The sequence below is a fragment of the Trachinotus anak genome, unplaced genomic scaffold (genome assembly GCF_046630095.1).
Source record: "Trachinotus anak isolate AG129_WGS33_773 ecotype Australia unplaced genomic scaffold, CSIRO_AGI_Tana_v1 ptg000020l, whole genome shotgun sequence".
Lineage (NCBI taxonomy): Eukaryota > Metazoa > Chordata > Actinopteri > Carangiformes > Carangidae > Trachinotus > Trachinotus anak.
This window is the reverse complement of record NW_027273871.1, coordinates 6068048-6082526: the sequence shown is the minus strand read 5'-3', so window position 1 is coordinate 6082526 and position 14479 is coordinate 6068048.

Here is a 14479-nt window from a genome sequence, read left to right as displayed (position 1 = left end):
TGCTGAGAAAGTGTTCTTAAGCTGTTTATAATATTAACATTTATTAACAGGCTTTGGGATGGATATATATATATATATATATATAAACATATTTCTCAATATATGTAATACTTCCAATTTCTATATAGTATAGTATAGTTTCATTTTAAATTTTTACATATGTGCTTTTATTTTATATGTACACGTATGTCATTTGGAAATTCAATATATGTACAATTATTACATTTGCTTGTGGGTGTTTTAGTTAGAAAACTCCAGGGTTGTGTTGTAGTCTCATGTTTTCAGGTGAGTTACTGTGGACGGAGATTATTTCTGATGAAGAGCTGAAACACTCTTCAGGACAGAAATAGTTTTTGTTTAAAAAGAAAACATATCAGTGTGGACATAACTGAAAGTAAAAGTTGTTGTGAGAAATTAAATTTCAAGTTTTCAACCATCTTGTAAAAATCAGACGACAGATGTGAGTGTGAGTGTGAACAGGGATGCTGTGTCTGCAGAGGAGAAAAATAAGGATGTAAAGCTAAAATATCTGCTGTTGAACGGGTGACACAAGTAACTCTTAATCACTTGTAGCTGCACATCCTTCCAGTCAAGGCAAAGGCAAAAATGTCATCCAAAAAGAAAGACTGAAAAAAAGAAACAGCTTTTCTTTGGTTGGATGGAAACACACACACAAAAAAAACAGAATTTTATTGTTTTAATTTAACGGTGCGTCGTGTCTCATTTCTAACCAGATCTTATACATGAATTTTCAAAACAGAGGACGACATGTGAGACTTCATCTAGAAACAGATCCTTCCTCTATCCTGACTTTATTATTATTATTATAACTATTATTACAACCACACACAGCAGGAGACAGGTAGTTCACTTCCACCACAAACTGAATGTGGAGTCACAAACGTTCATCACAACAGGAAGCTGAGGAGAGTTCAGCTCCACTTACATCCTGTAACGAGTGAATCCGATGCACCAGGTAACGCCACGTCATTACAACTACATCAGGTTGTTGTGTCCTGAAAATAGAAAAGAAAAAACACCAGAGCGAACTGTGGGAGCTCACATGTCCGTGTAAAGAGCTGGATGTGGATCCTGGAGGATATCGTCTGCTCACACGCAGCACAGCCGTGTGATAAATGCTGAAGTCATGACACATATGAACCTCAAACGTGCGTGTGCCTGGTGCACTTTCAAATCTAAACTCAACTTTGCCCCCGTCGGTTTGTCTAGATCAACTTTTTTTTTTTTTTTTTGAGGCAGCTTGTGTTTCTGGGTCATTTTGACAAGACAGACTGTAGCAAAATAAAAGGCAGGCGCTCGTATGTGTGAGTAAACACTACCACAAGCTACCACAGACAACAGTCGTCATACAACATACACTGACACTGAGTAATGTGCCAGTAACTGTACAACTGCAGAACTACATGTTACAACTGGTTTTTGTAAAAGAAATAAATATTAAATACAATTTTGCGGGTTAATGACACAAAAGGCAATTTATCTTCCACGTGTTGTGTCATGGTTTACCCTGATGGACACTTTATGTTTGTGCACTCTTGAGCTTTGTTGGACTTTTCAGTTTTATTTCCTGTTTTATTTTGAAGGATCTTCCCTTGTGCGTCTTGTGGTCCCGTCTGTCTGTTTTTCCAATGTCATGTCTCTTTGACTCTTGCTCCTGTTTGGATTTATCATGTTTCCCTGTGTTTTTGTGCCTGAGTTTCCTCTAGTTTTAATTTCTCTAAGTTAGTTACTAAAAGACCTTTTAAGAATTTTATGTGTTGGCTGCATTTGGGTTCAGTTTTTTCTTGAACTTGCCTTAAATTTTCAGGCAAAAACCAAAATGTATTAAATAAAAGTGTTTCCTCCACCAGAGCAGCTGTTCAGACCGGACAGTGTAAAGTGTACAGATAAAATATAATTAAACACTGAAATGAATAAAATGTGAAAAATTTCAACTAAATAAATTTCACAGAGTTTTGTTGATGATCAGTTAGAAATGTCTTTGATGGGTGGGGCTGCGATGGTGGTGGTGGTGGGGGGTGACTCGGACTCATGACCTCAGTGTTTCTCAGATCCTGGTTCCAGCCCTGCTGCTCGATATCAGCTGGTGAATCACACATGAGGAATGAAATACACAGCTTCAAAAAATGTGAAACAGAGAGTCGAAGAATCAAACCTCGGCACTAACCTGCTGAACTCTCTGGACGCGCTGCGGCTCATTTAGGTTTGCACTGACCCTTTCAGTGACGAATGAGACTTAAATCTTTTTGTCACCGAACGAACGAAGAGTTGCGGATGTTTCGGGCTGAACCACTGAAACCACAGGGATCGTTTCATCCCCTCTGTGACTCCAGTCTACGACAAACTAACATCCCGACGTCTCAGGCATCCTTTAAGTTTCGTCTCAGATTCACCAGAAGCTTTTTGATGTTTAATCAGTTAACATGCAGAAGAAAACTGTTACAGACTCCTTACATGTCGAAGACGCCTGAGGTTCGCTCTGCGTTGTTTGGTTTAGGATTAAGCTTAAGTCGTTGTTTCTTAAACATTCTTGTTCAGACATAACTGAGATCTGTGCTCCGCGTCTGCTCGGGTATTTCTCCTCAGTCTGTCAGAAACACCGCCGTGTGTCATTCTGAATCATTTCCTGAATCAGTCGTGTTCATGATTTTCAGAGGTGGTCGATAATGGGAGACCGAGGAGGAGCAGATTATTGATGAACCCCGAACTGTGATCAACGTATAAATCACCTGAGAGTTTTCCCGCTCTTTGTCAACAATATGTTTCTGCATCACCTGACGCTGCGGTTTCAGGACTGTCAGGACCGCAGTCCTACAGCACAGTTTAATGAATTGGTTAGGATTGTTCTGCACACGCGTCTAGACCAACAGTGGCAGTGTCACAATGAACTCATGTCCCAGAACTAAGACTGCAGTTCTGAAAGTCCTGAATCTGCCTCTGGGTCTGCAGACACAGGCTCCTCGCTTTTGATTCTCATGTCAGGTCGAGTCCAGGAACATTGAATATAATCTACTGAGACGAATCTTCCACATATTTTTGGAGTGAATGAAGCGTTACATTCAATTACACGTCTGAAGTCACTCTGAACTTTTTCTGTTTTGAGCGGAACACCATCTTTCTCAAACCTTAAAGTGATAGTTTGGGTTATTTGACGTGGGGTTGTGTGAGGTACTCATCTATAGTCAGTGTGTTTCCTGCAGTAGATTCAGCTCAGCTCCCAGTTCAGAGAAGCAGCAGGAGCTGAGATGAGCTGCTGTGGACAGGGTTGTCTGCAAAAACATATTTTAGCCACTTAAAGAAAATGTGTCCACAGAAAAAAGCTAATATCAGCTTAAGTGTTTGCTTTATTTTTAATATTCTATCTTGTCGTCAAACAACCCTTTACTTTGAAACTACAATTTGTGATCTGTTGAACTACTGTGCAACTACGGTGCCGATTGTCTTACTACACAACAGATCAGCTCTGAGTCAGACATGGTAAACGGTAGAGATACAGTAGCAGTGGCAAAAATACATTTTTGCTGATGACCCCGTCCTCAGCAGCTCATCACTCAGCTGCTGCTGCTTCTCTAAACTGGAGCTGATCTGAATCTACTGCAGGTAAAACACTGACTATCACTTAAACAAAGCGCTGTGAGTCTAAATATGACTATTAAAATGTTTAGCAATGCTTTAGTAATTAAAATGAGATATTTGTGCGCCATGAAAACATTGTAAAATTCCTGTAAATGTTTATGAATCACAACATTAAAATTCTTTACGATCTAACAAACTGAAACCCGTCCTGACTTTAACAAAATAAAATGGACAATTCGTGTCCAAGTGGACGAAATCAATAGATTTTCATGCACCTGGACAAGAACTGACGTGAGACCAGGCCTCTGATGTCATCATAAATGGACTGTACTTGAATAACTCGATCCACTCAAAACTCTGCGCCATTCACACACACAGGCTGGGGTTAAGTGTCTTGCCCAAGGACACTTCAGCACACATACTGGAGGAGCTGGGATCGAACCAGCAATACGTCCTGAGCCCCCCCCCCCCCAACACCGCTCTGCTTCCTCACTTCGAGCTGCCACAGACGTCGTTATCTCACTCTGGATGATGATTTGGTGCCTCTGGTAACAGGTAGTGTTTTTTTTAACCAGCTCAGATTTAGTGCAGCGAGCTCTTCTTCGTTGGTGTCTTCTTCTGAGATATGTGCACGTGTGTGTGTGCGTGTGTGTGCGTTTGGCTGCCTGCATGTGAAAGTGTCTCCGCCCTGTAAGCCCCCCTCGTGAGAGCCGAACGTTATATATCGTTTATTTGTGAGGAGGATTACATCGTTCTGGAGCCTATAATCCATTCTCAGTTTTAAACACCCCCCCCCCCTCCTCAAATCTACGGCCTGTCGCCAAAGGCCCGAACTCTGAACCTGTGGGCTTCCCTCCATTTGTGAGAACTAACCAACAATCTAACCCCCCACCCCCGCCCACCTCCACCCCTCCCAGAACAATTCGCCCGCCCCCGCCAGGCTGCGGTGGAGATGGGGTGCGTTGTTTTACAGCGTGATCTGTCTTGTATGTCTCAGGCCAAATCCTATTTTTACAGCTTGCTTATACATTCCTGCTGCAAATGGTTTACATACCGAGGCAGGGAGCCGTCCTAAATCAGCTGGCAGCTCCGTGCAGCTGGGACAAGGTGGAAACCTTGTCATCAGCCCGCTCCACCGGCGATTAATGAACCCCAAATTAAGATAATAACATATCGGCCTGACCTGGGCCGCCAGATTACATCACTTCCACGGAAATTCAATTTCGACTCTTGTCGCTCTCAGTCACCGCTGGGATCGACAGTGTTTACCCACCTTGTTTTTTTCTCTCAGATTTATTTTCAGACGGGGGTGGGGGGGTGGTGCCCATTCATGAAATTGGTGGCGTGTTTTCTCATTCTTGTAGGGTCCTTCAGCGCTGTTCAAACACCGCTGAGTGAAAGTGGAGAGGCTGTATAATGAGCAGAGGAGTTAGAGGGTGATGACTCTGCCATTCAGGGGCCGAGCACAATCTGCACCAGTGTTTGGGGCCGGGGCCCTCGAGTGCAGCCACACAAATCCTCTGTTACCTACTCTGTTTTAAAACCTTGTTTCATTCATGTTAGCAGCTCATAAATGGCCGCCCACTGCCTCAGCAAAAACAAGCTTCAGTTTTATACGCTGCAGTCTGCTGCAGGGCTCTAATCACTCCTCTGGATTTTTTTAATAGTTGAGGCTTTGGTTTGATAAGAGGGGATACACAGGGCAGGGATTTATTTGTCTGATGCCACAGCTGGAGGAAGAGAACAGCAAGATGTTACTGTCAGAGTAACATGATGAATCTAAAACTAAGTTCAATTACTTTTTTTTAAAATTATCTTTTGCGGTAAAACTTCCCCTCTTGGTTTCTGAGTAATGCGGTATAAATGTGCATGAATCAGCATGTAAATGGGGTCTACTGGCCACAGGGGCCCAAGAGGTTCAGAGGCCCCCAAGTCCAGAGTCTCTGTGTGAACTGATATTTCTCATTGCAGAAGAACAAAAATCCCCCTGAAGACTGAAGCTGGAAGTTTCCTCCATAACATGTGAGTCTTAATAATTTATTTAAAGGTCCCCTGAGCCTTAAAACCAGCCATCAGGACTTCTGGAACTTTGTGATGTCACAACAAAGCAGTAACTGCTCTCAGCCATGACCCAAGCCCCGCCCACCTGGACCCAGCCATGCAGGATTTAGGTAAGTGTTTACCTGAAAATCTGCTATATTTTTACTGGCTCACTCATAAAACAGTCAGCCAATAAGAAGAGAGGCTCAGATCCTCTCTTCTGATTGGCTCACTGGCTCCAGAGAGAAGCCTGAGAGAGGAGATGTAAAACTACAGTGAGATGGTTTTTGGTTCTTAAAACCACAAATATATCTTCTGATGGAGATCAATACTTCAGATAAAACAGGAAAACTGTAAAATATGGACTTTTAAGCACAAGTTTTCACAGCTGAACTAAAACAATAATTCTGAAGGTTCATTCATCACAAATCTCATGGCTCCCGTCTTGAAGACTGCATCAAAATCTAGTTTCATTTTAGTTTTTGAACCTATTTGTTGTAAATTGTTTTATCAAATTACTGTATTTTTCTGCTTCTAAAGAAAACCTACAATTAGGTAGAATTTATCCACAAAATAAACCTTAATGGTAACATCATTTACCATCTTATATATTTGCTTATGTTTTTATTATTTCTTTAATTTTACAACACGCTGCAGTTTTGCAAAGAAAGTATTGTCTGTTATTTTTTATCTTTCCCACCAACTGCAAACATTAAATCTTTACGTTCACACAAGACAATAAGGCATTATAGATCATGTTGTACTGTCTATGTTGCTGTTAAAGTATTATCTGTTTGCTCATCCTCCCTCCCACTCCTGAAACTCCATCCTGCACAGGCTGCTTCAATGATGTCAGAAAAAAAAGGTTTAATTTCACATTTGCGTCTTTTTTTTTTTTTTTACCCCCTCCTCTTTGTCTCTACATCCTCGCCTCACTTCCCGAGGAATTGCTTTTTCTTGCATGTGGGAGAAAAAAAAAAGTTCTTAAAAGTCTTATGAGTGAAAAGGATGTTACCTCATTAAAGAAGAGGCCATAAATCTGTCTCCCTCCTCAGCAGCACCGCTCCACATCTGGCCGTTCGCTCCAGCCACTCATTGTTGCTCATTCTCGCTGAGCCCTGGTCGGGATTTATGGTCCGCTCTGCTCGTGTCACATGTTGTTTAGTCCTGCTCCCCTATCAGTGATCTCATGCTGGTACCGTCCCGTCTGATGTTTGGGATTTCTGCTGAAGCATAATTACTCTCTGTATCGAGATAGTGTTTGACTTGTGACCGTGTTGGACTGTGTCTGTGTAGCTGAAGGTGTGAACTGCTGCTGTCTTTGGTGATTTTCCTCTGGAGAAAAGCAGGAAGTAAATATGCATGAAAACACAAAATAAAATGTGACTCCTGGTATTTTCTGCAGGGTTTGACAATTAATTTACATACGACTTCACATGGTGACTTTTCTTCTTCTATGGTCAGTAGTTAATCAAAAATTATTGTTAAATATTACATTAAAAGTGATGTTACTGCAGTAATACAAGTACTTCTGTGTTTTGTTTGGTTTTGGCTGTTTAGGGTTAAACTTTGACGAAATTACTTTGTTTAAATACTGATAATATTACATTAAGTTTACGTGCTGGTCAGTTTCTAGCGTCTGAAAGCATCTCTCTGACATCAGAAACTTTACGACACTGACACTCACTTAACGAAGCCATTGACCAGGTGTGCAGGGATCAAAAAGTGGGCAAGGTCTGAACTTTTCTCTCAAGCTCTTATTTCATTCTTTGCATGGCTGCCTCTGTCAGTGTGAACAGATAAATGTAACAACACGAATGTATTTAAAGAGAGACTGAAAACATCATTGTGTCAAGACTAAAAAGACACAAAAGATGAAGAATTTTCAGCGGGAAGTTGGGGATTCAGGACACAGCCGCGATGCCTTCAAGTGCTCGTAACGGGTATGAGACCTTTGAGCTTTAGATGATGTATGCACCCTTTTTACTGTCATAACCCCAACACCTCTCAGAACTCTCAGAATCGTCATTTCAGATTATATGTTATATTATGTTATATGAGCACTGTTAATCAGTGAAATTAAATAAGTCGTGTGGTTGCACCCAGCAGAACGTCTGAAACTGTCCTAAAAAAAGCAGCAATTGAAGCCCCAAAAATCCCATTTCTTTCTGTTGAAGTGAAGAAGACCTCCAGTAGCTGTCGGGATTATTAGTCCACCTGGTCGTCGTGTCGGATGGTTGGGTTGGCTTCAGAAACCACACCCCTCCACATCTCTCTGAAGATCAGAGGGGTCTGTGTGCGACTATATCTCTAACTTTCCCAATCCAACACTCACACCTCTCGTCATGCTGTGATTGGCCAGGTGGGTGACAGTGAGAAATTACACTGGGTTCTTACTTCTCTCTCTCTCTTTTCTTTTTTCACTTGTCACTATCGCTTTTCGATGTGAACAACCAAGCACAACACGATGAACGTCTTCCTGGAGAGAAGGTCGTATCACCATTTTTAAAGGTCTTCCACCTCTCGACGATAACCGGCTCAGGTGAACAGGTCTGACTTCACCACGGTTGGACAGCACGTCCTTCAAACTAGTTTGACAGATCATAAACTGGATCTTAAGCTCTGTAGAAAGGAAGACGAGTGACAAGTACTTATTTTAACCCAAACCAAGATCTTTTCCGAACCCCAACCAAACCTCAACCACAGCGCTGTTAAGTCATACAACAGATTTATTTTTCCAGCAGTGATTCGTGACAGTTATTGAAGGTACAGACATATGAAGCTGCTAGTCGCACTGAATCAGAAATGTGTCCTCTTAGAGGGCAGCAACATCATATTTTGTCCTTTTATTTTGGAGTACTTCTCATAAATGTGATGAAAAATGACGTTAATTCTGATTAAATACAGTGAAGTTGTTATTCCTGCACAGTGTAGTAAATTCTACATCTAAACCATCACAAACATAAATTTCAGTAAATTCTCAGCAGCCTTAGCAAACTTGATTTACTCTTGATATAAGCCTTTACCTACATCTTCTGACTCACACCAGTGTGTCGCACAGAAGTACAACTTTCTAAATCTAAAATGACACGAACCACAGTGTTCCTCGGTGCTTGTCCTTCCTTTTTCTTTTACTACTTCATAACCAAATGTGGAGAAGCCTTCTGAGCAGACGAGCGTCCACTCCCTTCTCCCACGGTCTCTCGCAGCCAATAGATCAGTGTGAAAGCAAACCTGTGACGTCGGGTCATGATATACTGTGACTCGACTTTAAGTGTGTGTACAGGTCGGAATCTCTCTGTACGTGTAGACAGAAGCGCTGAGGCCGCAGGCTGACACGCAACGCCAGACGCTTCCAATTACATCTGTCTAACTGTCAGGGGGCCTCCGAGCTTTGCCCTTTATGAAAACAATGAGTGGTACTAGATGCACGCAAGGCCAGAGCGGTCTGGACTGCCCGGATCCGCCTGAGCTGTTTGCACACCAGGCCGGTTCTTCACGTTCTTTCAGGGGCCCGATCGTGGCTCAGCCTCTTCTACTTTAAATTACATACAGTGCCATCATGGAGGGGATCGTGGAAATACTCATTCGTGATTTGTATCTGATCCTTCTCTCAGTTACATGGCTGTAGCGAGTGTTTGTTGTTTTCTGTACTTTGTGTGTCTCACTCAATGGTGCAAATAATAAATTAATAACACAAATTAGGTGTCGTGTTAAAAAGAAGATTAGGACTCAAGGCCAGAGACACCACCGAGGACCCAGAGGTCACGTCCTCAGTGTCGTCTCTGGGTATTTGGGGGTTTTAATGACCTAAAGACAAATTTCTCTCTCGACTCTTTTGGGCCAAAAACTAACTACTCTAAGTAATTTTGTATTTTTTCACCAGAATTTTATTCTATAATAGAAACAGCTAGAAGCAGCCTGTAGATCACAGTTATATACAGTGGTAGAAAGTAAATAAATGAACTTTAACATTTCCATTTTCTGTTCTTTGATACTTCTTTGTAATATTGTACTTTTTATTCCACTATATATATTTGATTATCAACTTGCAGATTTAGATAATAATAGAAAATATAATGAACAGATAAATGATGCTGGATCATTACAGGATTGGACTCAGCGCTGCATAATTCACCACACACTCTTTCCTTGTGCAACATTAAAGTGATGTAAACATTAATGCAATGACATTTATACACATTTCATCTTCTACTGAATGAACTGAGAAGATTTGCAGAATTGTGTGTTGTTGTTTTTCTTTTTGTGGAAAGAGAGGTAATGAGAGACTCATGACCTCAGTATTTCTAAAATCCTAACTGCACCTCTGACTGTACTGCGATCAGTAACCTGAAGGCCACACAACTCAGTAACCAAAGATGCTGCATTAAGTTGCCTTCTGCTTTGTACACACCCTCAACTGTTTAAAAAAATACAGCTTACATGTCCTGGATGTTTAATGCAACACAAGGATCCACAGGAGAAAACTGGAGAAAAAAAAACAGCTTCATCTGGCACTTTAGTTTCTTTCACTCTCCCTCTGGTTTGCACATATCTGCATCCCATTAGAAGTGACTTTATTTCATTAACACAGAAATGTCAGATTATTCTACTCCTGAAAAGCATCATGCTTGAAATTCACCTCTGAGCTCTGCTGAGGTTCAAAAAAAACATCATTTAACAATTGACTAATAGATTCTGTTGAATTTCAGAGGGATTTTGTAGCGACAGGTGGTTTCAAACATTAGCAGTGATCAGATGTCTGCAGATGTTTTCACAGATTATGATTTACATGATTTTGGTTTTAATATTAATTGGTTCAGGATAGGAGTTTGTGCTGTAATCTCAGTCCCAACAAGGCCAAAGGCCAAAAAACAGAGAGACAGGAAACATGGGAGGGAGATAAAAGGGAGGTCACGTGGCTCCCTTCCCAGTTCACTGGATGAACCAGAATCATTTCATTCCTGAGGTTTTACAAGTCTAAGAAGTGTGTGAAAGTGTGGTGTGGAGTGGGCCAGTTGGGTGGTGTTGGGGCGTTTCAGTAACTGGGAGGTGAGTCAAGTCGATCCAGACCAACTGCAGCTGTTCGCTGCAAGAGCCGATCTGAAATGATGGAAAACACACAACTCCAATCAAATATCACGCGCTTTGTGTCATCTGTTTTCCACACTGACCAGGGTTTTATATTTCTGACGCTCTTCACGCAGCTGAAGGTGAACGGCTGATGAAGCAGGACAGAGCATAAAGCTGAGCAGGGGTCTCCAACAGGTGGTTCTCGAACTTCCAGCAGCTCAGAGGTTCAGAGATTCTGGTCTGTACAACCTTCAGTCAGTAAATCTGCTCCTACTGCGTTAAATCAAACACACAGACAGACCCACAACAGTCCAGCACCACATCATTATCTGTCAGCTGTCAGTCAGAGGGGTTTGTTTACATCAGGAACGGATATAAACTGAATTATTACAACACACCGTGAATACGTTGCCATGGATACAGTGACTTCAGCTGAGGCTTCGACTTGAGTTTTATTTTTATTTTTTTTCAGCCCATGTTTGTTCACATTTTGCAAAATTCATGCACTCAATTAACTATTTTAACTTCCTTTGATGTATTGACTGAGGAGCTTCTTCTTCTTCTCTGGTTTCTCAGCAGATTGATGGAGGTTTATTTTCAGTGGTGTGATCATGTCTGTGTTCAGGTTCGACTGAAGCATGACTCAGATTTTTGACTCTGATGTGAGTTTCAGATGTTTTTCATGCAAAATGTGAGTTTTGGATTTTGACATTTGATAAAATAAGACAAAAGGAGCTCGCAGCCGCTTTTATTTTGTCAGAGTAAAAGGGGTTGGAGACCCCTGATGTGGAACTAAGCCTGCTGAGTCTGACGTGTCCTGAAATGGCCACTGTATTAAACTACACATTTCTCCCCTTGATAGTAAATCAGCAGAAAAAAGCATGAACTCTGGTGCGGCTCTTTAACCACCTCTAACAACTTCTCTCTGTCAGAGGAATAAGCTCCTGGCTGGGACGCGGCTGTAATTACATCACACGGCGAGCAGCACCTCCAGCTCAAACAGCCCACACTCATCCTGTCAGCTGCGCCGCTCTGCACCATCAGCTGAGCCTACGCCGCCGCCGCAACGCGCTGCAAGCTTCAAAGCTGCTGCTTGTCTGGCTCACGCCAAAACCAGTTACAGTGGTGGAGAGCAGACCACCGCCATACAAAGGAAGCTTTGCTTTAATGTTATCAGAGACTGATCCACGTCTGTGCGGCGCTGTAATGATGCTGTATTTCCCTGCCAGCCTGACAATGGCCTTATGGCTTTTATAAGCGGGGCCCTAATACAACTATACTCCATTAGAGGGTCACTTTTATTACGTTTCCAGTCCTGGAGAAGCCCATTCATCTCCAGCGAGATGGATTGCTCTTGTTTTTTGTGATCATCAAGATGAATGAGTTTAGGCTTCCCTCTGGCGATGGTCGGGGGGTAGATGGGTCGATGGTGCCTGCATTACAGTATCTCTGTATAGAATCAGGAGGGCATAAACACAGATTATATTTTATTCATTTGGTTAAAAAAAATGACTTTACCTCATTCACCCCAGGGAGCTTGATGTTTATCTGCTGTTTTAAAGTCATTTGTTGCTCTTAAAGCAACAGTTTGAAATTATTTGAGCTGAATGTGTCTCTGGTCCCGGTTGAATCTTCAACATAAACCAATGTAAATGTAAAAAACTACGTACTTGTACTTAATGAGGTTTGACTATTGCATTTTATAGAAGCCCTCCTTTTATCTGGCAGAACAAAAAAATTAAATTATGTATGAGCACCAGTTTTCCACTTTAGTTTCCTCTCAAGTAGGTTTAAAGTTCAGAAACAGAGTCTGCTTGTTTAATACAATTCAATAATTCAGAGTAATCATTCAAACTCAAACATCTAAATTAACTGTAGAATGAAAGATCCAGATGTATTTTTTTAACCTTTCTCAGTAAGAATGTAAAGATTTAGATATGATGAGCATCATGTTTAACACCTTTGTAAATCGGTGCAGCTGGCATCTTTTAATTAAACCTAAATTCATTTCTGATGCATACATTGTAATTTGAGTCCCTCACAGATTAGACTGTCACAAGGTCCACATCCTCATCTTCAGTCTGCGCTCTCGTGGTGAAAGTGTTCCCAAACTGAACGCTCCCTCGGACATCTGAGGACACGCTGACAGTTATCTGAGCAGCAGCAGCAGCGTCTGGTCCGACCGTAAACTCTTTATCAGGTCGGTTTGGAAATTCCTCCTCTGGGTCTTTGTGTTGTTCGCCCTGTCGTGTTTATTTCAGACGCTGTTGTAAAAGATGGTCCAAAACCGCCCAGGTGTGGGGTCAGACTGCTGCCAAGGCTTTGATGAGCCACTGTAACTGCAGAGCAACCCCCACCCATTCATACACGACCCCCCCACCCCCACCCCCAACCCCTCCACCCCCTCATCCAGCCTAAACCCCAAATCTAAATGGGGGTCTTTGATGTGGCTGGACGGTGCCTGTTGTTATTGTTTGTATCAGGGCTTGTCAATGCCTGACCCCCCCCCCCACCACCACCACCACCACCACCCCAACCCCACTGCCATAACACACCACCACCACACACACCCTCCTGTTCATCATACAGGTTGTAATAGGTCACAGCTTAATATCATGTTGTCTCTTTTTTTTCTTGTTATTTCATTTAGTAAAAACACTTTTCTTTTAATTCCAGAGCTGATCTTCATCTTTTCCTCTTCTTCTTTTCCTCCTCCTCTCCTCCTCTCCTCAGTACAGCCAGACTCTCCCTGATAAGGATGATGGATGGGGCAGAACTCTGGCTCCAGCCAAGCCCGGCAGCTTCCTGGGAGCTGAGAGATACTGAGGGGGAGCTGGTGGGGAGGTGTGTGTTGGGGTGGGGGGGGTTATTGATGGAGGGGGCTGCTTGACTGTGCCCTGTACTAGCCATACGGTGGGACTGCCAAATAAAATAATACCACAAAGGGTGTGTCACTCCTCGGTGCGTGAGGCAAGAGTGAGCGAACACGAGGAGACTTTTAACCAGAGACCGACGGTAAAAGGATTTTACCTTTTTTTTTTTTTTTTTTTGCAGAAAAGAGACCTTAAAAAATTACCCGATTTAAAGGAAAATGTAATTTGACCAACAAGTTGAGCTGAAACAAAAACATTTTAAATGCTAATGCAAACTGTTTAGTTAAATTTATGTTTTCTGGTCTTTTCCTTCCAGTTCCTGACTTTAATTTAAGAAGATGATTTTAATCTAAAATCTGTTTCTTACTTTGTTTTGTACAATGTTCAACACTGTTTTCATGAACTGTTGATGTGAAGCTTGTACGATGTTCCTAGGGACAGAACTGGTCTCATTGAAGCGTCTCCAGCTATGATCATGATCCACATAGAAAACATGAAGACATTTGTATTTGAGTCCCTCAAAGATTTGAAACCTAATTTGGTGTCAAAATTCACAATGTTTTATTCATTTTACTGTTTTTCACATTATGCTAATTAGCAAAAAATCCATCATGGCAGATTGTAATGGTCCAGGAAGCTTTTTGTAAAGAACATTGAGCTGGACTTGTGTCAAATTTTAAGTCAATCGGACAAACGGCGTGGGGGCGTGGCCTTAATTACAGCGCCACAATCTGGTCAATTTTAATATTTCTTGGGAAGCTGATGCACATGATTTCCAGTCTCATGTTTCTGGCTCGGTCCAGCTGCAGGAATTTGAGCAAATCTGGCAGAAAAATCATAATAATAATAATAATAAACCTCAGCAAAAACAATAGCAAGAACTACAAAGTAAAAGT